We start from the raw sequence: 25,372 nt of genomic DNA on the forward strand, positions 1-25,372 counted from the left end.
ACCTCAACTGTGATGCTAGTCAAACTCCCTTTCTCTTTTGGAGCATTCAACATTAGGAGACCCAACTCCCAGGACAATTGTGGGGATTCCAGGTCATCAGTTTGGGAAAATATGAATTGTGATACTAGTGTCTTGCCCTCCTTTCCTGCCTTCATTGATTCATTCCTTCTTCCTCATTTTTATTTTTTCTATTTTCCTTCTTCCTCCCTTCTTCTATTCCCTCCCTACTCACCACTTTGTAGGCCCCCATTATGGTAAATATCAAGACCATCACTACCATTTTCCCATGAGCAGTGCTCCTCAGCCGAGACAATCACTATCTTCCTCAAGTGTCAAGGCCACTTCCCAATACATCACATTACCGTGTACTATTGATCACATTTATCACTACTAAAAATTATTTTTTTCACTTGTTTGCTCCCTCTAACTAAATATAGGATCCATAAGAATAGATACTGTGTCTACCTTGTCCACCCTTATATCCACAGCCTAGCTGATTTTTAGTGCGTATGACTTTTGCTAAATGAATGAATGGATAGATATTGTGATAAATGGGTGCATGGGCGGATGATATATCCTTAGTCTGATGGGATTTTTGTTATTGTTGTTTGTTTCAGGGACATCTTTACTCACAGTTATGATGATATATTGCATTCATATAATATAGACATGTATTCTTAAAAGTAAAATTATTCTCAGGTTGCGTAATACAATTAAAAGTGCCAGACTCTTTGTTTTGCACAATGATTGCAAGTTCACACCTCCAAAAATGCCTGCAGACAACAGCTAATATGACCTTTGAGGAAACTTCTGACTCTAAGAACCAAAGATACTGTTTGAATTAAAACAACTCTAAAAGTCTAAGTTTTAAAAAATTCATGTTGAAAATCCATTTCTGCACTGTTTAGATTTCTGTGTAGCTATAGACTCAAAATCTTACTCCCAATTTGTCTCAGTGAGTCAACAGTTGAAGAGAGTATGAGGAAATATTTCTAATGGGATCATGTCTCTTGCAACATCTCCATATACCCACTCTCCTAAAAAAATCACTTACCTCCCTCTTGGGAAACCTGTGGGGGAAACTCTTACTTTGGAGAATCCCAATAAATCACCCCTTCCTTTACTCATGACTGTAACACAATGACTCTGGGCTTGCCCATATGACCCTGGCCTGTAGCCAAAGGGATATAGACAAGCATGATGCAAACAGAACCATAGGCACCCTTGCACGCCGCGACTTTTGTATTTTTAAAACATATGCTCTTGAGATTTCTCCTTTCCAAAGCCAACCACCATGCTATAAGTCAAGTCGCCCCATGAAGGGGCCATGTGTTAGAGACACTGATGCTTGTGTCAATGATAGCTCACCTACGCCTCTGAAAGTCATGATTATCCCTGGTTACAGGTAAGAAATACCCTATTCTTGGCCATCCCCTTAGTATGGACCATTCTGTTGAACCTGACTTTGGGGTGGAGACTCAGGACAGGAGCAATGGAGCAACAAATGCAAGAAGATGGCTCCAGCAGCTGTGGTTTAAAAGTGTGGGGGCTGAGATGCAGCAAAAACACCGAAACTGAGCATTATCTGTCAGGGTATTTTGATTCTCTACTGCTGTCTGTCAATTCACCTGCAACAACTGCAACCTGGAGCCAGCCCGTCTCTCTGTGCCCTCCTCTTGTCACCCTCCACCCAGTGCCTACACATGCACATTCATGCAGGTGCCTACCACGTGGCCCAAGCACCATGGCCCACCTCCTGGGTGCTCATATTTTTTGCGTTCCATTGAAACTCTAAACTTCACAGGAATCTGATTTCCTGGATAACCTGGGTGTTGGAAGCAGCTTGGTTTGTTGAGTTATCATATATTCTCGGTTAGCTTTGGATCTCGCAACCTGCTAGATGCTTATTTAGGATATAAATACATGTTTTAAACAATTGTGTATGAAATGAGAATAAGCATGAGATAATGTAAGAGAAAGCATTATAAATTCACTGATGCCAGATGGTAAGAGAATTGTTATATTAATGGTATTATTTTTTCATCATCGTTGTAATAATCACCGTCATTATTAAGGTGTTACAGTATTATGGAAAGAGGCCTACATGAGGAAATAAAATATGCTAAATCTGAATTCAAGCTCTGCATTCTACTAGCTTATATGATGATAAGAACGTTATGTAATCTGATTCTAACGTTTTTGTCTGAAAAATAGGGATGGTAGTATAGGATTATTTTGAAGATGAATTAGATAACATGAAAATATGCCCAACAGTGTCTCCCTCACCAACAGTAGTTTTTTAAAAATATGTATAAATTTATTCTTCAAAAGTTGAGACCTGCACTATCTGTAAGGTATCCGCTAGCTACATGCAGCTACTGAGCACTTAAAATGTACCTAGTCTCAACCGAGATGCATTAGTATAAAACACACCCCACATTTCAAAGACAGTATAAAAAAAGATATGAAATGTCACATTAATAATGTTACATTGATTACAAATCAATGATTTATATTATGTTACACTACGTCGTATTGTGTTATAGTTTTGATATATTGGCTTAAATAAAATAAATTATTAAAATAAATATTACCTATTTCCCTTTTACTTTTTTAATTTGACTGCTAGAACATTTTAAACTAAATATGTGAATGACGTTTGTGGTTTGTATTGTATTTTTATTGGACAGCACTGGGTTAAAGAGTTATCATGAAATTACAATTATAAACATATAAAAGCTCAAAAACAAAGGATTTGGTGGCGAAAATTTGGTTATTACTTTCAGAGGTATGCAAATATGATTACCGCTGGGAAGGAAAGTATTATCTATGCCAATTTCCTTTAAAAGTGAAGCATGACACCTTCATAAGCAGAGGGAAGATTCTCTTCCTTATACCCAGGTGAAAGTTAGGTTTGAAAGAGCAGCAATAGATTAGTCAATTTTAGTAAAGGAAATGGAAAGGAACAAATGGGTTTGGAAACACTGAACTTGGAGACAAATTCCACATTGTCACTCACTAGCCATATAACCCAGAGTACAATGCATAAACTCATTTAATCTCTTTCTCTCTATACAGCAGAAATACTAATATACTTCTAACTCACAAGGTGATAGCTAGCAGTTATTAAGTCCCATTATATACTTGGCTTTTTGTAGGTGCCACTGTTATCCCAAGGTAGAGAGAAGGAAATTAAAGCAAAAAAAACAAAAAACAAAAAACAAAAAAACAGAAGCATGTAATATACACATGGGCACAACAAAAGACTGGGGGCAGTGGAATCTGTTTTGGTATAAACTCCTGTAGCACTGCACTTTTAATCACTTCTCTGTATTCAGATTAGTCTTTTACGGCTATCCTGGGAATGGAAGGAGACAATGAATGTGAAGCATATACCAAGATCATCAAAGAATGGTCCCCATTTATATTGCTGTTGTGAAGGCATAGGGAATTATTGAGAGGATGTAAGATTTAAATCACTCTGTGCCCCATTTGTTCATTTCAAAGAAAGACCCAAAAAGACAAGGAGGTATGTAAGCTGACTTTGCAAATTCTGTTGTCTTGGTAGTACTCTCGATTTCATAATAATTCAATATTTGGGGGAAATACATTCAAAAGTTAATCTATGAAATACAAAGCCAAAAGAATTCTGGCCTCACAGACAACTTAAAAGCTTTAAAATCAGCTCCTACATGGCCGGTAAAATAAATATCTGAGGTCCTCCCAGTTCTTCCCGAAATGACTTTGAATCTCACCACCCATGTTTGCAGCATCAGCATCAAGTTACAATATTTTTTTTTTTTTTTTTTGAGACGGAGTCTCACTCTGTCCCCCTTGCTGGAGTGCAGTGGCCGGATCTCAGCTCACTGCAAGCTCCGCCTCCCGGGTTCAGGCCATTCTCCTGCCTCAGCCTCCCGAGTAGCTGGGACTACAGGCGCCCGCCACCTCGCCCGGCTAGTTTTTTTGTATTTTTTAGTAGAGACGGGGTTTCACTATGTTAGCCAGGATGGTCTCGATCTCCTGACCTCGTGATCCACCCGTCTCGGCCTCCCAAAGTGCTGGGATTACAGGCTTGAGCCACCGCCCCCGGCCAATATTTTTTTTTAACGTAAAGCATACATTTCACAAAGATTGAACTATTTATATAAAGGCTGGGTTTTCTTTTTGTTGCTGTTGCTTGTTTGTTTTTTGAAGAGATTTTAGTGTTCATGTTTTTGTGAGGGGCCCAGAAAGCACTGAGAATAAGGAAGAGGCTGAACCAAATATAGAGGGAGACTGGGAAATATTCCCAGCTGGGACAAGCCAGCTGCTAGCTATCATCCCTGTCAGTTTCCCAGGGGGCACACTTGGATCTAGCCTACTGGATGACCTCCAACACATTCCCACAACACAAGACACCTCCCAGGGCAACAGTCACATCCCTCTGACTATCCAACCTGACACCTCTGCAACAGACATGATTGTTTCTGACAAACTCATTTCTTGTTCAATTTGATATGAAAATGAAAGCTGGATTAGCACAATTTCTCACATTTGAGAGCATGTGCATGAATAGCATTTTCAATGTTGCCTTATAGTAAACCCAACTGAGCTTTGAAAGGAGGTGCAATAATGCAGGTGAAGGTGATATTTTCAGGAGCTCTCTGCTTTGCATCCAAATCAGCCCTGCAAGGTGAAAGCACGCTCAGTGCACCAAGCTGATACGATCACTGTCACTCTCTCAGAAGCAGACCATCTCCAGAAAGAAATGTTAATCGAATTGTTTCCCATGCAAATGTAAAAACAGGGGAAACAATACTATAGATAGTATCAATATTTTTCAACATTAAGCAAAGACAGGCAATTCTCGAAGAGTGATGCTATTACCATGAATTTCATCAATTCACATTCTTACCCACAATGCTTTTCTTACTTGCTTTGTTTTCACAACTGTTCCTTGGAGGACAGGTTTGGGGGCCTCTTTGCCAGAACTGAGAACTACATTCTGAGTTTCCACGAGCCTACTATCAACTTGATTTTCATTGTCCAAATAAAATTTTGAACCCAGGAGCTGTGTTAGGAGAATAATACATGTATTCTCTGGGTCAAGTCAGTGTGACCGAAACTTCTTCCTGGACTTCTTAAAACAGAGCTCAACTATTTTTCCCAATCCCTCCTATAGGGAGGCAATTTTCCATTCTCATCCTCTTATTCTACCCAAGAGGAAACTTGAGTCCACACAAGGGCAGTAAGTTCCTTCTTGTTAACAGTGAGAGGGATGGGTTAAGGGTTGGACCTGGTGATCTACAGATGAAATGTTACACGAATATGAGAGTTGATCAATACAAAACATAGAAACCTTCGCGGACTATGTCTCTTTGAACAAACTTTGCCATGTTGGTCTTTGCTATCACATTTATTCTGAAGACCTGCCTTTGAGTGCTAAATTTCATGTCTCTTAATGTCATCCTAGAATTCAGTGTAGATTATTCTTTATCTCTTACAAATCTTGTTTCTTATTAATATGCATTAGAGAAGCTGCAATGGAACTCCGTTTTTGACATGCAACATACAAGATCTTAATGCTGCCTAACAGAGAATGGACGGTACCTATTGATGGACAAAAACTGAATGTATACATCTTTCAATAACACTTCCAAACAAACTGTAAATCCTGGGTGCAAGATAAATGTTCTGACATGACACTCTTGGTAGCATCTTCCTTTCATATATGCCAGGGCTGGACAGGAGCCAAACTCTCAGGAGAGAACATGGATCTTGGAAACACAACTTCTTTCTGCCTAACACATCTTTTTAAATATTTAAGTTTTATGAGCACATCACAGAAAACATAACACTTGGTGTCATCCTTAAATAATTCTGGGTGGGGAGAGTGCCAAGAATCCATCAATCTTGTATGCCTGAGAAAAGTCATGGGAAAAGGTTTCTGGATCTTTCGGGTCCTGAATTTAAATCATTTGCAGCTGTCTACCATGTGATCTCAGGCTCCCATTTATGGAACTGGAAAGATGAAATGAGATAACCTATGAAAGGCCCAGTCCCAGGCTGTCAGTAAGCACTTCACAGTGATCAGTGGTAAGTCTCATGGACCTGCCCTTGAAAGCATCTTAAGTCTGTCTCCCTGTAACAGAGAAATGAAGAACATGGGATCTCTTGGCTCAAAGCCCTGCTTATCCACTTATTAGCTGCATAATACTGGGAAAAGTTGCCGAATTATCCTGGATATTGATTTGCATATTTTATAAATGGATAATTATAGCTTCTACCTCATTGAGATTGTCCTGAAGTTGGACTGAGATAATTCATGGGACGTGCTGAACACAGTGTGTGCATAGAGTAAATGCTCAGTCCACATCAGCTACTATAACAATGCTTCCACCCTCGTGCTGGCTTCATCCTCTCTCCCAGTGAAGTGAGTGCCAGAGGGGACTCACAGGAGTACTCTCCCGGTGAATTTCCCTGTTTAAACTTTCTGTCTCTTTCTATCAGTTCCTTTCAATGTGGTCCAGAAATCATTTAATAAAGCATGCTTCAAATCCTGTAAAATTTCCTTGGGACCTAGGGAATAAAGTCCAAAGCTCTAAATTTGGTATTGAAAGTATCCCATAAAGGGTTTCAAAATGATGTCTCACTATCACCCTCTGCTTATAAACTCTGCTCAGGCAAAGCAAACCTGTGCATTCACATCCAGGTGTGCTTGTCTCTGTGATTCCTTCTCCAAAATGCTGAGAAGCGATGGTTAGAAAGTGCCATGCCAAGTGATTTGTGCAGGAAGATTTGAGAGCCAGGCCATTTTCGAGCTGGAAAGGACCCAAAAGGCCACTTTACAGATGAGGAAACTGAGGTTAATTGGCTTTCTCAAGGCCACACAACTATTTATCAGCAATGCCAGCATTGCAAAGGCTGATCTGCCTAGAGGGAAGGAATCACAGGGCAGCCTATTAGGGAAAATTTGTCAGCAATTGGCCACAAACTTGCTCACAGGTGATCTTTCTCCAATCACGAGAAATGAGACAGAAGTTATGCCACCCAATAAGAAAAGGACACTAGGCTCATCTCTCTGTAAGTGAAACCTGTTGCTTTTCTGACTTGCAATACAGGGCACAGGAAGAGTGGGGGTGATAGAGAGGGCGCAGCTACGACGACGCCTCAGGATCTGATCTGTTCCTCGCTTCAAAGATGTGATTTCTCAGGCTGCGTTAGTCTCCTAACTAATGCTCCCAAATGCACTGCTGAGATGTGTTGAAGTTGAAGACTCCCTGCAATGCTTGCAGCAGGAATGGCAATGAAAAAACACAAGAATCACCAATGCGTTACTTGGAAGCCAAGCGTCCCCAGCTCTAACTGCTACATTGCAATTTTTACTCTAAGATAATAATATTGACACTCCATGTATAAAGTGCTTTCTAAGCTCCCCCAAATAATAATAAACATGAAATTACATCTTACACTATAGCAGTGTCTATTTATGAAGATGAAAGTTGAGTGAAGTTGTTCAAGATAGTTCTCCCTTTACTACCGAAATATTTTGGCAAAGTATTGAGATTTAGAATTGTTTGCATAAATGAAGCACTTCACCCTGATTTCCAATTTGGCTTTGGATTTCAATGTGGTTTTGCTGCTGCTATCAATTAAATATATTTCCAAAAAGACCTTTAAACATGTGGCTTTAATAAGTAGACAATGGAAAGTTGATTACTACTGATATTTTACTAAGCTGCCTATGTAGCCTCACCTATGTTTAGTTAGTCATCTTTGGGTAGTGATCTGGATTTTTGTTCATAATGACCAGGCATGGATTACCACATAGAAATTGAAATGAGCTGGGCGCAGTGGCTCACGCCTATAATCCCAGCACTTCAGGAGGCTGAGGCAGACGGAACACTTGAGGTCAAGAGTTCGAGACCAGCCTGGCCAACATGGTAAAACCCTGTCTGTAATAAAAATACAAAAGTTAACTGGGTGTGGTGGTGCATGCCTGTAGACCCAGCTTCTTGGGAGGCTAGAGCAAGACAATCGCTTGAACACGGGAGGCGGATGTTGCAGTGAGCCGAGATAGCTCCACTGTATTCCACCCTGGGTGACAGAGTGAGACTCCGTTTCAAAAAAAAAAAAGAAGAAAAGAAAAAAATTGAAATGAATGGCTCCAAGAGTTCTGTTCAGTTCAGTGATAACTGGGTTAAATTTGGGCAAGGAGCTCTCTCAGCTACAAAATCAAAGCCCTTAAAAGGTTGTACTCTCTGACCCATTAGACAGGCTACCACGTCTCAGAGGCTCTGAGACTTTGGGCTTCCCCTGCAGACTTCACTCCCTGAAAGAGTGAAGCAGATTCCTCTCAAAGGTGTATTAGAGAAGTTGTGGTGGGATGGTATGAGACTAACTCCAGAGAAAGCTTTTACCCGTGTGTCCTTGCTGCCCAAACTCGCCCAACTGTATGCACGGACAACTTCCACTGTTTACCCAACACTTGGGCCAACACAGAGGCTATACAGTTAAGAAGGCATGCAGACTGTCCCCTCCAGAAGCTAAGATGTGACTTCAGGCCACTTGTCCATTCTTATGGGGGAATCCCCTTTCATGCACCCATCAATGCCTAGAATTCCTATGTATTCCAGCTTCTGAGATTTTTGTATTGGCTCCCTGGCTAGAATCCATGGAAAACTTTCCCACAGAACTGGATGTGTCCCTTGCAAGAGACTATTTGCCATCCACATGCCAAGCTATTATGCTGTCGGCCATAGCTGCCCTTGGAATGCCACCTCATCCACTGAGCTATATTACTGGGCTTATGCCCAGGTCCTGACACCTGCCCAATACTTGCTCAATGCAAATTGGACTAGTCAATGTTTGTTTGTTTGTTTGTTTGTTTAAGACAGGGTCTGGATCTGACACCCAAGCTGGAGTGCAGTAGCGCAATCCCAGCTCACTGCAGCCTCAACCTCTCCAGTTCAAGCAATACCTCCCGAATACCTGGGTACAACAGGCACGTGCCACCATTACTGGCTAATTTTGGTATTTTTTGTAGAGATGAGGTTTCATCGTATTGCCCAAGCTGGTCTCGAACTCCCGGGCTCAAGCAATCTGCCTGTCTCAACCTCCCAAAATGTTGAGATTATAGGCATGAGTCATTGCACCCAGCATATTCAATGTTTACTAAAAGCTCCTTCTGCTCCAACCTTACACCTTATCTGACTCTCAACATTCTATTCAGCTTTTGAGAAGAACTCAAAAGCCAGATATCTCATTCAATAATGCAGCAGATATTGTTCCTCATAACAGTCCCGCAAGGATATGTGGGGAAATGAAAACTTCTGGGTTTCTTAGTTAAAAGCAACAAAAATAGACTTTGGGCAGCACAGTCTTTACAGGAAAACTGGAGAAAGAGGCTCAGAAAACTCCCAGGTACCTAGGAAGGCTGGGCAGTTAGAACCACAGGCCAGACTCTGCCATAGAACGAGAAGAGTGAAGGCACCACGGTTGTCCCCGCTGGACACGGGTGGATATGGGTTATTTTACCCGTGGAAATCAGATGCTGTACAGTCACTGCTACAGTGACCAGAATTAGTTCTCCATGGCCAGTGATGTGTGTGTGTGTATGTGTGTGTGTGTGTGTGTGTGTCTGTGTGTGTGTGTGTGTGTGTGTGTAAGATACTGAATCCAAATTTAAAACACAGGGGATTTGGTGCTAAGTTGGCATTCTAGCTTCCAGGAAAGTTAGGGAATCAACTCTATGACCCTTTAGGCCTCTGGAGTAGAAGGAACTCTCTTCCTCCTATAAAGACTTTTATCGGGTTTATTTCCTAAACATAGGAAGGTGGTTTTGAGGCCACGCAGTCAAACAATTGAACAAGCAAAGAAAATGACAAGCATGTGCTAAATGGAATGAGTGATGCATGGAATGTTGTCTTCCATGGTTTTGAATCACTCAAATGGAAAGAGTGTATGTGTGTGTGTGTGTGTGTGTGTGTGTGTGTGTGTGTGTGTGTGTGTGTGTGTGTGTATGTTTATATACATATATCTCATATAGTTTAACAAGACACTGTCCCTACTCGCATCAGGGTATTTTCATTGCCATTGCTTTGTTCTGTTTCTACAAGGCAAGGCTGGGACTGAAGAAACCAACCCATAGCATGAGACTAGGAGGGATGACAGATATGCTGAATAACAGACTAAAGATTTAAATTTTAAAATATTTCAGTAGACCTGATCAATGGACCAAACTCAGCAATAGGAAAAGTAACAGCAATAAGAATAACAGCAACTCCATTCCATGAGCTGTTTTAAACAGTTTTATAGATTAATATCATTTAATAACAGAGCTGCTTTAGAAGGCAGATACTGACATTAACCCCAGTGCGATGGGGAAATTGAGAAGCAGATAGAGACTTGCACAGCTGGTTAGTGGCATGGTCACGCCTGGAAGCAGGGAAGCCTGACTCCAGAGCCTGTGCTAACACCACTGAAGGTGACTTATCATGTCTTATGTGCACAGGGACAGGTGGGGAAATGCAGCTTAACAGCAGCACGTAAGGAAAAACAAATAAACAAATAAACTGTGGAGCATAAGTCCTCTGGGTGATGTGGCTGGCAATAAAAGCTAATGTAATGTAGCCTCAGGCTGCAATAAAAGAAGTGTGTAGAAGGGAGTTGATAATCTAGAGTCTAGCTGCCTAGATTTCTGGCTTCAGTCCTTTCCTCTGAGGAAAGCTAGAGACAAAAAAAAAAAATGGGGAGTTCAATCTGGAGATTTTAAGACTGGGGAGAGGGCATCCTGGAAGACAACTTAAAAAATGAATAATTGCAGCAGGGCGCTGTGGCTCATGCCTGTAATCCCAGCACTTTGGGAGGCCAAGGTGGGTGGATCATGAGGTCAGGGGTTCGAGACCAGCCTGACCAACATGGTGAAACGCCCTCTCTACTAAAAATACAAAAATTAGCCGGGTGTGGCGGCACACTCCTGTAATCCCAGCTACTCAGGAGGCCGAGGCAGGAGAATCGCTTGAACCCGGGAGGTGGAGGTTGCAATGAGCCAAGATCGCAGCACTGCACTCCAGCCTGGGCGACAGAGGGAGACTCCATCTCAAAAAAAAAAAAAAAAAAAAAAAGAAAAGATTAATTGCAATGTGGAGGAAGAATTACATCAAGAATTACATCTATCCTGCATAGCATCATAGGCTACATCCAAGAACATAACCTTTGGGGAGACAGTTTGCCTCAACTGAAGGAAGCATTTCCAAGAGTGAAGGTTCCCAATGTCTCAGTGGTTTGCATAAGTGGGTAATGAGTTCCATATCACTAGCAATGCTACAACTACCACCAGGACACGGTAGCAATGATTCAAGGACCTGATGGCAGAGTTTGTTGGTCTAGGTGGCCTCTGTAGTCTCTCCCTATCATGTAGGAGTAGAATTCTGTTATTTCTTCCACAAACCACCCTTGATCACCAAACTGGATGTGACTTGTCCTTCCTGTGGCCCAATTTAATGCTTCCTTTGGGGTCCTTACAGTATGAAGCCTTGAGTTTTAATCAACAACCCTAGTATTCTCTGTGCTGTTAATATTGTCAGCTCTCTGAAGGGAAGCCCTTGTGATTTGACCACTTCTGTGTGCCCAACCCAGGACCTTTCATTACTTTAATGACAAAGAAATGAGTTTAAAATGAATTTCAAACCAAACCCTGCCAAAGTGTCCTCTATAGGCTTGGCAGTGGCAAGGTAAGGACATCATTCTTACTCTGTTCTTTACAGAACCTTGGAAGGGAGTTAGTAATAGGAGGTGACTATAAAGTAGGACAGAACTTAAGGCCAGGGCCAAGTGTTGCATTTTGCAATGTATTATCAAACAGCATATGAAATGACACTAGACTGACCACGAACTTCCAAATAAGAGATTCATGTAAAACTTTAAACCTAACTGCCCACGGACATCAGAGGGTGCAGCTTTACATAAACAAATGAGCTAATGATATGTTTACAAAGAAATCAGACCACAGGTACAACTATTTAAATAATCAATTAAACAATGACTTTTGGCCAGGCACGCTGGCTCATGCCTGTAATCCCAGCACTTTGGGAGGCCGAGGCGGGCGGATCACAAGGTCAGGATTTCAACACAAGCTTGACCAACATAGTGAAACCCCATCTCTACTAAAAATACAAAAATCAGCCAGGGGTGGTGGCACGTGCCTAGTCTTAGCCACTCCGGAATCTGAGGCAGAGGAATGGCTTGAACCCAGGAGGCAGAGGTCACAGTGAGCCGTGATCTTGCCATTGCACTCCAGCCTGAGCAACAGAGCAAGATTCCGTCTCAAAAAAAAAAAAAAGAAGAAGAAGAAGAAGAAAAAGAGATTGGGTTAAGAGCCTCAAGAGCACAGTTCTGTTCCATTAGACTCTAAATTACAGTGGGATCCTGGGCAAGTCCTGGTTCCTCTCTGGGTTCCTGAACCCTCATCTCTAAATGAAGGTTGACTGGAATAGCTGATGATTCAGTTAGTGACTTCATACATCTGATTCCTGAGAATTCTACTTGGTAAAATGGAGTCCTCAGCCCTCCTTAGAGAAAGTAGTGGATTCAGTGGTTTGAAGTGGTTAGACTGTCTGCTGTAGGGAACCTGATTTAAGATGCCACGTGGTAAAGCGGGCAATGACAACATGGAGTGGAAGCAGATGGGAGTGATGAGGATGGTGACAGGTCTGGAAACTGTATCTCATCAGATTAGCTGACACTCTGAATGGTGGGAGCAGCCTGATATGGTGACTAAGCTTCAGCATCTGACGCTTGGGTTACAATCCCAGCTTTGTCAATTACCAGCTGTGGAATGCTAGAATACGTGATTTTCACTGCACCCCCTCTGCCCGCCCCCCATAAGATGCTGGCAACAGTCTTAAGTAGCTCATGAGGGCATTGTGAGTAAATCTCATATTATATAGAATGTTCTTAATACAGTGCCTGAAACTAACAAAGTGTTCAATAAATGCAGGGTTTTAACTATTATCCAATACCAGGTACCAAATAATTGCAGAGCCTTCAGGAAAAGGAAAAAGTGAAGTGGGGGTCAAAATATAACTATTGGGAGAAAGTTACCAAAAAAGTTATTTCAGCTCCTTCTTCATTAAAATGGAGTGCTTTTAATGACTAGAGTTAATGAATCACCTGTTCACTCCTGGGTTCCCTGAGAGGTAGGTAGCAGGCAGTCATCAGGACATTTAAGAAGCTGTAGGATTATTGGGAAAACAAAAAACCTGCTGATAAGGGAGTTGGATCAGAGGATCTCAGAAGTTCCCATTATGGGTAAAATTTGAGATTTTGTAGGAGCTGAGCGTTGAGCAGTCAGATCAGCTCTTCCGTGTCCGTCTCCAGAGAGTGAAGGAGGCTTGAGACATGCACCAAACATAGTGGAACACTCCTGAGCATTTAGAGTCACAGCAGGTTTGGGAAGCCAGCTTTCCTTCTCCCCAGACTCATGAGCTTAGACAAGTGTCTTAAATTCCCTCTGAGAGTCATTTTCCTATTTGTAAATGGAGATGAGAGTACCTTCCTCTCGGGGTGGTTGTACAGAATAAATGAGGTACCTGGTAGAGCGCCCAGCACACAGTAGGATCTCACAAAGTTGTCTCTCTCTCCTTCCTTTTCCCGGGCAAATACAGACAGATATTCCCTTTCATTGCAAGGTGCAGGCAGAAGGGAACGCCAGCCTGGGGCAAGAACAGATGACACCGGCGAGCCGCAGATGGGAAACGGCAGGACAACCTGGAAGGTCCCGGAGCCTTGGAAAGCCCAGCCTGGCTGTGATCTTGGGTGAGAAACAGTCGGAAAACCAATCAGGGCTAAGAGAGGGTGAGGACTCCGTTGTTTTTAGCATGATTCCAAATCACTGTGCTTTTGCCTGGGCCTGCCAAAGACAGAAACCCACAAGGCAGGACCAGGACTTTTTCAGCCACCGTCTATTTATGAGTTAAAACTGTCACTGCTCAAAACCCTTACAATCCCAAAATACATTTACCTGAAAAACAAACAGGAATACTCTTGAAATGGAGACGATTTATCAAGAGACTAATTATCTTTTGAGCTTGTCTGGAATAGTAATGAGCCCCTTTTAAATGAAAGCAAACCTGTGATGAATATCTCAATATGGTGTGCTTAGCAAACTTTCCCAGTAAGGTATTCCTGCAGGGTAACTTACCACAGCAACCCATATGCAAAATGAACTGAGGGAAAAAATGCAAAGGTAGGAAGGAGGCAGGCAGTGTTCAAAAGCAGTAATTAGCTCTCAAATCTCAAATCCCGACTGCCTCTTGACTCTTTTAAGTGGAAGAGGGATGAATCACTTAAATTTACGAAATCATTCAAAAAAGGCAGGCACTAAGAAACAATTCATTGCTAATTGGGAGAGGCCTCAATCTAAAACAAATGTTCCATGCAAGATTTCTGGCCTTATAATGATAAGAAAGAACTGCTACCTGTTCTCATTAGTCTGTAAAACTGAATCCCAAGTCTGTTTCAGACAGGGCAAGCAACCCCGGGACATACTGAAGGCTCATCGTGAGCTAGGCCTTGTACTAAACTCTCATTTTATCTTTACAAGAATCTTAGGATGTAGATATTATTACTAAGTCTATCGTTACCGTGAAGACACCTAAGTCTTGGGGAGCTTATCTAGCTTATTCTTGGTCACATACTTTGTAAGTAATGGAGGCAAAACTCCTCCCTCACAAAATATAAGACTACATCAAAAAACCTCAGTAATCAACATAAGTAATACTTTAATGCAGTATTTTAAAATTCAAGATTAGTTAGCCGGGTACAGTGGCTTACACCTGTAATCCCAGCACTTTGGGAGGCCAAGGCAGGAAGATTGCTTGAAGCCAGGAGTTTGCGACCAGCCATGAGCTGCAATCATAACACCGCACTCCAGAGCGAGACTCTGTCTCTAAAAACGTAAATAAATAATGAAGATTAATGGGAAAAAAAATCTATGATGAGCAAAAGTCAAAATTTTCAATCAAGACAGAATCCAGCCATGCACTTACTTGGCCTCACTCTCTTCACCCTCATCCTGGCCCTGCTGCTGCACACTATTGCTTCCAAGATTGAATACCTGGTCCAAGCCTCTAGCATGATGAAAACTGAACTTTCCAGAATGAGTTTATGGGTAAAACATTCCAGAGTTCCAAGGCAGGGTAGGTATGCAGCAATTTGAGCTACTATGCTTATCCTCGCTTCCTCCACCCTTGCTCTTTTTGAGAATAACAAAGATGCATTGATAGCAGGGGCTCTACCCTAAATTCTCACTGTTTGCTCTCACTGATGGAGCCTGATGGAGACTGAAATGAGATCTCTACGTGTCTTAAACTAAGATCAGGGAGGAGCCTCCCCTACCATGCTGGTTGCCATGTGAGGTGATCATCACAGTGAGGACAAAGCCAGGCTCCAGGCCATTTTCTTCAAGAGAGCTGAATGTGAAGAGCTAACTTTGATTTGTGAAAATCATTTCAGTGCAGAAGACCATGTCAGGAGGATTTCTGGCAAATAAAGGGTGTGGAGTTTAGGAATCGAAGGCTTTATTTCACCTGCAACAACCAGGAAATTTTGAGAATAAACCCCTGCTCATTCACAAATATTGTTTGAGAAACACTTGGTGCCAAAAAACATAAAATAAGACCTTGGCTACTGTTTACTGCAGTCCTTAAAGCTGTTTATATCAGTTTCCTAGATTCAGCTCTTCAAGTGGCTTAAATGAGGGGGGAGAGAGAGAGAGAGAGAGAGAGAGAAAGAGAGAGAGAGAGGAGAAATTAGCCTCCATGAGAAATAGCATCATTAGTCTCCCTCATACTTTTGAGTTTCTTCCTCCTTTCCCTCTCTTCTCTCTCACATTCCTCTCACCTAATTTCCTGATGTACCAGATTTTCTGACTGAGCAGAAACCTCGACCACAGAGACTGTGAGAGAAATGCTTTGTCTCAGTAAGAATCCCTGAACTCTGCAACTGTCCCATGACTAATTAAACCAAATAACAATGAAATTTTGCCTCCAGTTCTAACAATGTGCATTATTCACAAGAGCTTAGAATTTAAAATTGTCCTTTTTTAAGTTAAATAAACTGTCCAGTGATAAGTGAACGTCGGTTTACAAAACACTTTGTCTTACTTTCCACTGAGTTACTTAATACTCCCTCCCATAATCTATTTGCATTGATTCCTTCTTCATCAACTGTCTATGCATTCCAACACAGCTCAGAGCTGCAAAGAACTCCACTGCTGAATCACCAGGGAGGCAACTGTACTCACTTAAGACAAAAAACACAATTAAGTATCCACTTAAAACAGTACTTATTTTTTTAATAGAGTTTTCCTCTTAATCATAATATAGCATTCGTTTCTTTTTGCATTCTCCTCCTCCTGAACTTTCATGACACATCAAACAGGAGCAAATATAAATCTGTGTAGCCTGAAATACACAATTTAATCATAAGTCATAATTTCCATATCACTGAGGAGAAAAAAAAATCAAATGATTATACTCCAGTGCACGAGGAGCAATCTTGAATTAAATTTTATTCTCTGCTAAAGTTAGGTTTTCACAGCAGTATCAAGAATGGTTTAAAGGAAATAGGAAAACATTTACTGCTATATTAAAACTCCATGCCCCTAAGTGTTTACCGAAGATCAAACTGCTATTCCTTTTTGCAAATGAGAAATGTCTTGCAGACGTCTTCAAAACCTCATGTAAGAACGGGCAATGGTATCACAGTAGTCTCACTGATATTTTTCTTCTTTATCCATCCCCTTCCACTTGGAGTCAGAAATGATGCTCTTTTTGCCAGAAAAAAATCCAGAAAATCCTCCCAGATCACTGTCTCAGTGAGAACTGACCTTGTTTATCCTGCAGCCCAGCCCCCACCCTGGCTGCTGCTCAATGTCAAGTTACAAGATTTCCCAACTTTCTAGTAAACTCCAAAGTGGGAAGTAGAGGCTGAAGGTAACAGGATCCACCCACTAGAAAGATGCTAATCCTGACAAACTGCTCGAGCAGTAGCTTGAACCACAGCTAGATTGAATTCGGTGTCTCCTGAGAGGGCCAGACAAGGCTGGTAAGTAACAAAACCGCTTTTCATGATGCCCTCAAAAGCAGATGGGCTCCATGCAGAAAGTTGGAGAAGGGTGCCATTGCCCTCTAGTGGCCAGAAGTGCAATCTTCCGCGAAGGAGTCCATTTCCAGAGATGTACAAGGCTCTCAATGTCAGGGTAAAATTATAGCAGAAACATGTCTAATTATGCTCCTCGAGTGTTTTCTTTAGTCCTTCCTGCTCATAAGGGAGGCTGCGGATGGCTATCACAGGAATCCTGATGGAACAGCTCATTCTTAACTCCTACTGGTGCACCAGGATGTGTCCAATTTTCTCCAGCTTTCTTTTTCTTTTTCTTTAGCAGACCTGTTGATGTTTTTCCCCTAATCAATTAAATCACAAATTCATATAGACCAACTATTTTTATATATTTCAGAGTTAATAACTTTAAATTAAAAAGGCTGAAAACTCACAATTCTTGGTAAGTGCAGAATAGGGATTCTTGACAAATTAGGTAACTTTTTATGAAACAGCAGCCAATTCCATAAGGGAGAAAATCATCCCAAACACATTTCAGTCCCTTAAATCATGGACTAGTGAATTTACACAGTGCTCAAATTTTCTAGGAAAAAAACCTGGAAGTTCATAGTCATTCTTCAAATTTGACAATTCAAGAAAAAAAGTTTGATATCTACTTTCAAACTTTCTATATTCCACTGTTTTATTATTATTGAATGATTAAGTATGCCTGTGATCAAAGTGAAAATATCAATATTGAAAGTAAATTCCAATGAAATTGTTATGTTTCTCGAACATCTACCCACATAAATGTATTAAGAATGAAGGAAGACTAAAATCAGATTCGAAGATCTTGTTTAGATGGTTCTGAAAAACAGATCTGAATATAACAGATCAACGTTTACCAACTTCGTAAGTTACCACTTCATAAGTCACAGGAATTCACAGGCAAGGTTCCAGGACACGCTATGCTCCTGGGAGTGCAGTACTGGCATTGTAAATCAGACCACGAGGTCAATGTCATGGCGTTTCCCATACGAGGGTCCCCAAACCAGAATCTTTACAAAGCAGCCATGTAATTCTATTCAAAGGGGAAGAAAAACCATGAATTATGAAGACAACTGCATTAAAAGAGCATGAAATTGATCCTTATTCCCCCAAATCACGGCGTGGCTCTCGAAGTCTGTCCCCTGCCCCCTCCTCCCACAAATACCCAAACATGCACATCCACAACCACCACTCTACAGAGGAAACATGAGTTCTAAGACATAAAAAAATTGCGCCGTAACTATTTTTTTTTATTTTCAAATTAACAAACGATTGCATCTTAATTGAAAATAGAATTTAGGTTTCTAGTAATTTTGCTGTCTGGTGTTCTGATAAGAACGCTGAACGTAATGAAAGTTCTGAAGTGCTATCAAGATGGTCCACTGCTTCAGTGAGAACTATTTTAAAAGCTTATTTTCCTAGGAAGCAATAAGCAGCCATTTGAATAAATCTACATGTCTGGGCCTCGCCAGATTATCCAGTCTCAATCCGTCCAAGGCATGCCTTCATTCCCCCTTCCCCAGGGCTGAGGAAGGTGGTTTGTTCTTTCAAACAATGTCATAAAATGCCCAGTTTATGCAGACTCTGAAGTAACAACTAAAATGATAGTAATAATTTTTATTAATAATAGTGCATGCCTGCAAGACGTTTTAATGTCTTAATTTACAGTGTCTCAAAAGTAAGATGTAAAGATAATTCTTACTCAAGCAAAGATGCCCTTCCCTGGTCTCTACTGAAAAGCACTCACATTCCTTTTGTACTAGGCTGGATTTCAGTTTTACATACAGGTTCGAATTCCAGAGCCCACTGGCCAACTCCAAAACTTGAAATCAGAGATTGCATTTAAGGAACTTTAGTGGCTGGAGCCTCAGAGTGCCTCTCGTATTGGCCACAACTCTGTCCCTTTGTTTTGTAACTTTTTTTCCTTTGTCCTATTGGAAGAAGACTAGGCTCCCTGCAGCTAGGGTTGGGCAGTTAATATTTCTGCTCTGGTGTCTGCACCTACGTATTTGTAGGAAAAACAATTCCAGGATTAACGAAAAGAAGGTCAGTCCCTTCTCTTCTCCTCTGCCAACATATTAGGCTCTAGCGCTCAGAGCCCAGCCTGGCAAATGTGCTGATGCGATGCTAAAGGATCCTCGCTCCTGAGAACACATCTGCATCCCCATCCCCAGGAAATCCAGACACCCCGCAAAACCATCGATGTCTGCTGCAAGCCCAAGTGATAAGGAAATTGATCCGTCCTCTCGCCAGATTAATTATGCTAGCTTCCCTGTGATTAAAACGAAAACTTACTGCCTCATATTAAACCGAAAGCCATGATAAGAAGAAGAAAATAAAAGATTTCAGAGCGATCGTAGCAAGATTTCTTTGGGGGGAGACGAAGCGAAGACTTTAGTGAAATCTATACCCTCATACAGCAGGGTTTCAAGAACAATCCCCCACTCCCATCCCTTAGGGATGACCGGTCGTCATGCAGGGATGGTATTAAATAATTAAAAGATGCAATTTCTTAATAGCAGTGTGATGGCCCATGAAATTCCTACTGCATTATCAGCAAAAGCAACAGGGCTTCTTCTAGCACCTAGAAAACCTTTCACCCGGGAGAGGCAGGCGCGGGGAGCCCCCTGCGAAAGTAGGCCCTCGACAAAAAACGGACAAGGAGGCCGGACCCGCAAGCCTCCCCCGACCCCACTTTCTCTGGGGACTCCGCTTCACAGCGTGAGGCGGGCCCTCCTACAGTTCCTCCGTGTTGGTGGGGGGCGGGGGTGGCGGGTGCGGAGAAGGGAGCTCTCCTTGCCGCCCTCCCCATCCGGCCGGCTTCTCAGTGCTTCCCACCTCCCGGCTAGCGTTCCGGGGGCAGAGCGCAGGGAGGGAGGCCGTGCTTGCCGGGAGCTGGAGAGGCTTGGCGCGCTCCGAGAGGCGGCGCAGGTTTCGGGAAGGTTTGGTTCTCAAAGTTAACGTTGACCCCGGCAGCTTTCGCCCATCCCAAGCCAGAGGTGAACCCGAGTCTGGGCCGCTCATGGACCTACCCCCGAGCTGGTGGGAGCTTACAAACGGGCGCCGGAGCTTCCCCAGAGACTCGGGCTGGAGGGCTGTAGCGCACGGCAGCTGCCTACCCCAGAACCGCAGTCGGCGGCCCCAAACCCACGCTATTAAAGTGCGGGCAATCGCCTTCCGGAGCTAGGGTCCTTCCGTTTTCCCGGGCTTCCCCGGCAGTCTCGACTGGAGGGACTGAGTCCCGGGGAGCTTGAGGCAGGGATCCGGGAGGATGGAGTAAGAACCCCGCAGAGCGCGGTCATGTCGCCGCTTTGGGGAAGCGGCGCAGGGCTGACGGGCACCGCGCCGTGGGCGACTTTCCCCAGAGACATGACCGGGGGCAGTCGGCGTGTCCGGAGCTCTGCTCTGCAGCTTCTTGCCCCAGCCAGGTACAAACCCCCTCTGCCGCGGCCTCGGCGCAGACCCCAGAGGAGGCCGGAGCCCGGGAGAGTCGTGGAGCGCACATCTGGAGCCCCCGTCCCCTGCATTGCCCGCGCCCACAGCTGGCTCCCTTCTCCCTTTCTGATTTTTAAACAAATCTCTCCCTCCCTTTTGCTTTGCATCAGTGAAACCTTCTCGACTCGGATACCACCGTCTCCCCCACCACCCCGCCCCGCCAAGACATTCTCTTCCTGAGAAAATCCTGCCCCCCACTCCAAGAAGCCCCAACCAGGCGAGAGGAAGGGACTGGCGGCGCGCCTCACCTGGGGCCCTAGCGGGTGGACGCAACCTCCGGGCCGCCCGTCCCTGGCGCAGGGCAAGCGCTGCGGTGTTAGCCCCGGCCCCAGTCCCGGTCCCATTCACAAGTCAGCGGCGGCTGCGAGCGGCCCCCGCGGCATCTGCTCCTCGGCCCGCGACGCTCCCCTCGGCTGGCGGCGGCCGCGGAATGAGCCGCCGAGCGCGCTAGTGGCAGGAATGAGAAACCGGGGGGAGGTGGCGGGCGGGCGGGGGGTGGGGGGGGCGGGAGGAGGGAGGCTGCCGCTGGGAGGGAAGGAAAGGGCGGGGGCTGAGAGAAGCAGAGGCTGCGAGACGCAGCGAGATGGGCCTCGCAGAGGCTGCGGGGGCCGACCCCGTGCGCGCCCCTCCCCCCAGGGGCCCACAGATGCCAACCCCTGGATTCGTGGCCGCCCCTCCCGCCCCGAGGCGCGGCGCTCCGACTCCCTCAGGGCTCAGATGGAGTCTGGAGCGACTGAAGTTGGGCTCCAGGGACGCACAGCCAATCAGGGAGGGCGGCGGAGGGATGCTGGAGAGGGGTTGGGAGCCCCCATTTTCCTCCTTCCCCCAAATCCGCTCCAGCTGGCCAGGCTGGGCTCTTGCCTGGCGGGCCGGGATGGTGGTTGGGGGAAGGTATCGTCCAAGTGAGGGGAGCAATCGGGAATTCGGGAGCGCGTTCTATTCTTTCTCACTCCACCACCCCACCTTCCAAAAATCCCTCAACGTTGGCGGCTCCAGCCCAGCCCCCAGCCCCCAGCCCCCTCAATCTCCCATCCCTTGCAAACTCTTCTGGTGGCTTTGGTGGTGAAGTCGGGCGGGGAAGGAGACTTAGGACTTGGGAAGAGCCCAGTCTGCGTTCTCTCTCAGTTCTCCTCTCCTTCAGTGCCCCCCACGCAACGCCTCAGAGAGGGGTGAGCGGGGAGCGCTTCGCGGGGGTCGGCCTCGCTCCACCCTTTCGAAGGGTACCTTGTCCCCTACCCCAGCCAGGTATCAGTGGCCCCCGCCGGTAGTGTCACTTGTTGCCACCCCCTCTCTGCAGACCCGCCAGGGTCCGGTGGAGTGAGCGCTTCTGCGGGAGGGAGGGCCTAATGGGGCGCAGCGCCGGAGTCCTGGCTCCTTCCTCCTGTGTTCCCCTCACTGAGGACTCGCTACCAGGAGGGAGCCCCGGGCCTGCTTCCTGCCCTCCCTCCCCGAGTCGCCGGGAGAAAGGGCTGGCAGGGTCAGGGCTTAAGAATCACGACAGGGACTGGGCGGGGCGCTCGTGGTACCGGGAAGGCGTGGGGACCCGCACACCCAGCAGGAAACAACCGTGTCTGTGTGGGGACCCCTGGCTTGAACAAGTTTGCAGGGTGGGAGGAGGAGGCAAGAGAGGAGGCGGAGGAAGGTGGAGACGCCAGTGGGTGAAGGCTAAAAAGGAACAACCTGGGGGGACGGGGATGTGGTTGAGAAAGGAGAAGAAGAAGAGATGGACCCGCGAAAAAGACAGGGAAGGAGGCTGCGGAGGCAAAGCTGGGCGCCACAGCCAAGCAGTTGGAAAGGGCTAGAAGGGAGGAGACGGCCCAGGAGTTAACGGAAAAAGAGGCCGAAAACGGAAGAGAAAGCTTGGGATCCTGAGCGCATGGGGAAGGAACCCCAATGCGGGGCGAAGGCGGGGACGGCCGAACCCCGCCCTCCAGCTCCTGGTCACCAGCCCGCGGGTCCCCGAGCGCCCGCAGCCTCCCGGGTTTCCACGCGGCTTGGGGAGACGCCCGCGGGGGCGGGTGCCGGCGAGGCTGTCCCGGGATCTACCCTCCTCGGGCCGCCCGCCCGCGTTCTTCTTGGCGACTCCAGGATCCGGGTGGCGCTGCGTGCCTGCCCCCAGTTCGCGTCCTGCGCGGAGAGGATGCCTCTGACACCCTCTGAGTGGACGTGGCCTTTAAACTGCTCGTTCCTCCTCTGCGGGGTAAGAGCTGTAAGTTTCCAGCTGCCCAGTTCCCTCATTCCTCAGCCTTCCCCCTACCATAGGTGTCCAAGGTGATAGCCCCCTGGGTCCCCAGTAACTCCCCAACTTTGCACCACACTCTCTGCGCAAGGGACGCGCGAGGCCATTGACGCCGAGTGCTTTCCGGTAGAGCGCCAGTGAGCGAATCCTGGTGCCTGCCACTACCTCCTCCCGCTGTGGATCCCTGGCCCTGAACCTTTTCAGAGCTCTACCCGGCTTCCTCGGTCTGCCTTGTTGGCCTTTGCTGTAACCCCTAAAACTTTGGGTACTTCCCAAGTCACCGCCGAAAGTCCCCACTCTAATGAGGCATGATGATGGTAATGGGATGCTCTGGTGGCGCCATTTCAGCTTATAAATGAAGTTACTTTCACAGGAGAGGAGGGAAAAGGGGTCCGGCTTTCCCTCAGAGATACTCGAGTTTTGCTCTTGTTTGGCTACAAACTATTGCCTGGATTTTCTCAACCCTTCCACGTGGTCCTAGAGGGAGTGTGAAACCACGGTCAATCTGATTATACATATATTATACAAAGATGCCCAGGATCTGTGATGATTAGGACATCTCTTGATCCATGAAGCAAGTTTCATAAACTCCCTTTTGGAAGCGTGTCCAAAGATGAACCTGGCCACATGTCAGCTGACATTAGCTGGACTTTGACCTCTCCCCTCTGTTCAGAATGTATCGAAGCTGTTTTTATAGACCATCCCTTTAGTAATGGGTGCATCAGCCGATTTTTAAAAGTAAGTTAAAAATTGCTTGATAAGTTTCCACTGACACTACACACCTGAATCAGATGGAACCTGGTGTATAGGAGCAGTCAATAATCCTTTGCACAACCCAGCAAGTCTATGCCTAGGATTCTACTCAAAAGAACAGGAAACATGTCCACACTAAAACACACACCAGAATGTTCATAGCAGCATTATTTATAATAGCCCAAATCTGGAAACGATATAAATACCCATCAACTGGTGAGTAGATAAACAAAACAGGGTGTATCCATACCATGGAATATTGTTCAGCAATAAAAGAAGAAATACTGATTTTGTTACATCATGAATGAACTTCAGAAACATATGCTAAAAGCCAAATGAAAAACAACATATTGTATGATTTTCATTTATATGAAATGGCCATTTATATGAAATGAAAAGGCAAATTTATAGAAACAGAAAGCAGTGGTTGCCCGGGGCTAAGGATTTGAACAGGAATTGACTGCAAATAGGACTTGAGGGAATTCTGTTGGGCAATCAAAATGCTCTAAAACTAGATAGTTGTGATGATTGCACAAATCCATACATTTACTAAAATCACTGAATTGTAACCAAGAAAGAAAAAAAATCCTTTCATATCTTTATTCCCAGAATATCTGTGACCTGCAGCTAATCCGCAAGGGGAAACTTGGCAAAGCAGTTTCAGAGAAAAATATGTTAAAAAATATTTCTAGTTCTTATGGAAAGATAACCATATTTCTATTCAGCAAGTTCTATTTTAGCTGCTGCTTTGGAGAACCTTATAAGTTTTAAAGAAAGTTAATTCCCCCCTTTCACTCTTCTAAGTGATTAATTCCTGGGAGCTAGAGTTAGGCATTCCAGTTCGTGACATTTTAAACACACCTACTCATAGACACAGTACAAAGTGCACATTTCAGAGGGGATTCTTTTTTTTTTTATGACTATGTTAGGATCTGTCTTAGAAATCCTTATCAAGCACTTGGGTGGAGTATTGCATGATTACAGTTTAGATTTTAAAAAGGAAAAGAATAGGGGGAAAAAAAAAAAAAAGAACCCACTGACAGCTTAAATTGAAAGATTCAGTTCAGCCAGCCAGCCAAAAGTTTGGGTGTTTATCTTAACTTGCCTCACCTTTCCTTCACCTTGTTCTTCTTCAAGGGAGGAAGCCAGCCTTCAAGGGTTGCTCTGGAGTCAGGATTAAACAGCCCCTTCTGCTTCCTGTGGGTTCCAATCCAGACAGATATGAGGCCCAAATGGGCCTTTTCTTGTCTTTGTCCTTGACTGCACAAAGCTGTTAATTTCCTGTCGGTTCCCTCATCAAAGGTACCAGTCTGTCATTCCTTTGATGCGCCTCTCCTCAGACTCTGAAGATAGCCAGACCCTGCTGAGTCAGTTCCTTGTTTAGACTTAGAAGTTCCAGACTCCCCAGGTCTTCTCAAAGCTTCCTGCTCTAGAGGCATCCTTTGGTAAATGGTGTAAAGAGTGATGCAAGATCCAAGTGGGGCGTTAGTTTCATCACATTGCAGTGGGCTCCAACCACACCTTCCCCAAGCAGAGGGAGGAAGTTGAGAAAGATGGACTGGGAATACCATTTCTGAATCAGACACTTCAGGAGGATAATCCCCTAGTTGGATCTGTAGAGCAAGGTGGGAGGACCACAGGCCTTTGATCTGTGTCTGATTCCTGGCTCTGCCACCCGTTGGTGCCATAACTTTGGCTAAAGACTTTATCTCCTTGAGATGTGCTTTCCAAATCTATACAATGGGCATTACTATC

The 25,372-nt window shown here is 44.7% G+C and overlaps 1 protein-coding gene across 3 annotated transcripts in view; it reads right to left on the bottom strand.

Annotated features, from left to right (window-relative positions):
* Nucleotides 1-21,057, bottom strand: part of CDH11 (cadherin 11) — a 182,109-nt gene extending 161,052 nt beyond the window's left edge. The window contains exons 1-2 of one of the 3 annotated variants that reach the window (XM_065536993.1): nucleotides 20,874-21,057; nucleotides 13,572-17,447 (exon numbers count right to left, since the gene is read on the bottom strand). The gene's annotated coding sequence lies outside the window, so the exon portion shown is untranslated. Of the gene's footprint in view, nucleotides 1-13,571; nucleotides 17,448-20,873 lie in introns of those variants that run through there. The other 2 variants (XM_065536991.1, XM_065536994.1) reach the window with 2 other exon arrangements.
* Nucleotides 21,058-25,372: the final 4,315 nt, after the last annotated feature.

This window comes from Macaca fascicularis, chromosome 20 (assembly GCF_037993035.2).
Source record: "Macaca fascicularis isolate 582-1 chromosome 20, T2T-MFA8v1.1".
Classification (NCBI taxonomy): domain Eukaryota; kingdom Metazoa; phylum Chordata; class Mammalia; order Primates; family Cercopithecidae; genus Macaca; species Macaca fascicularis.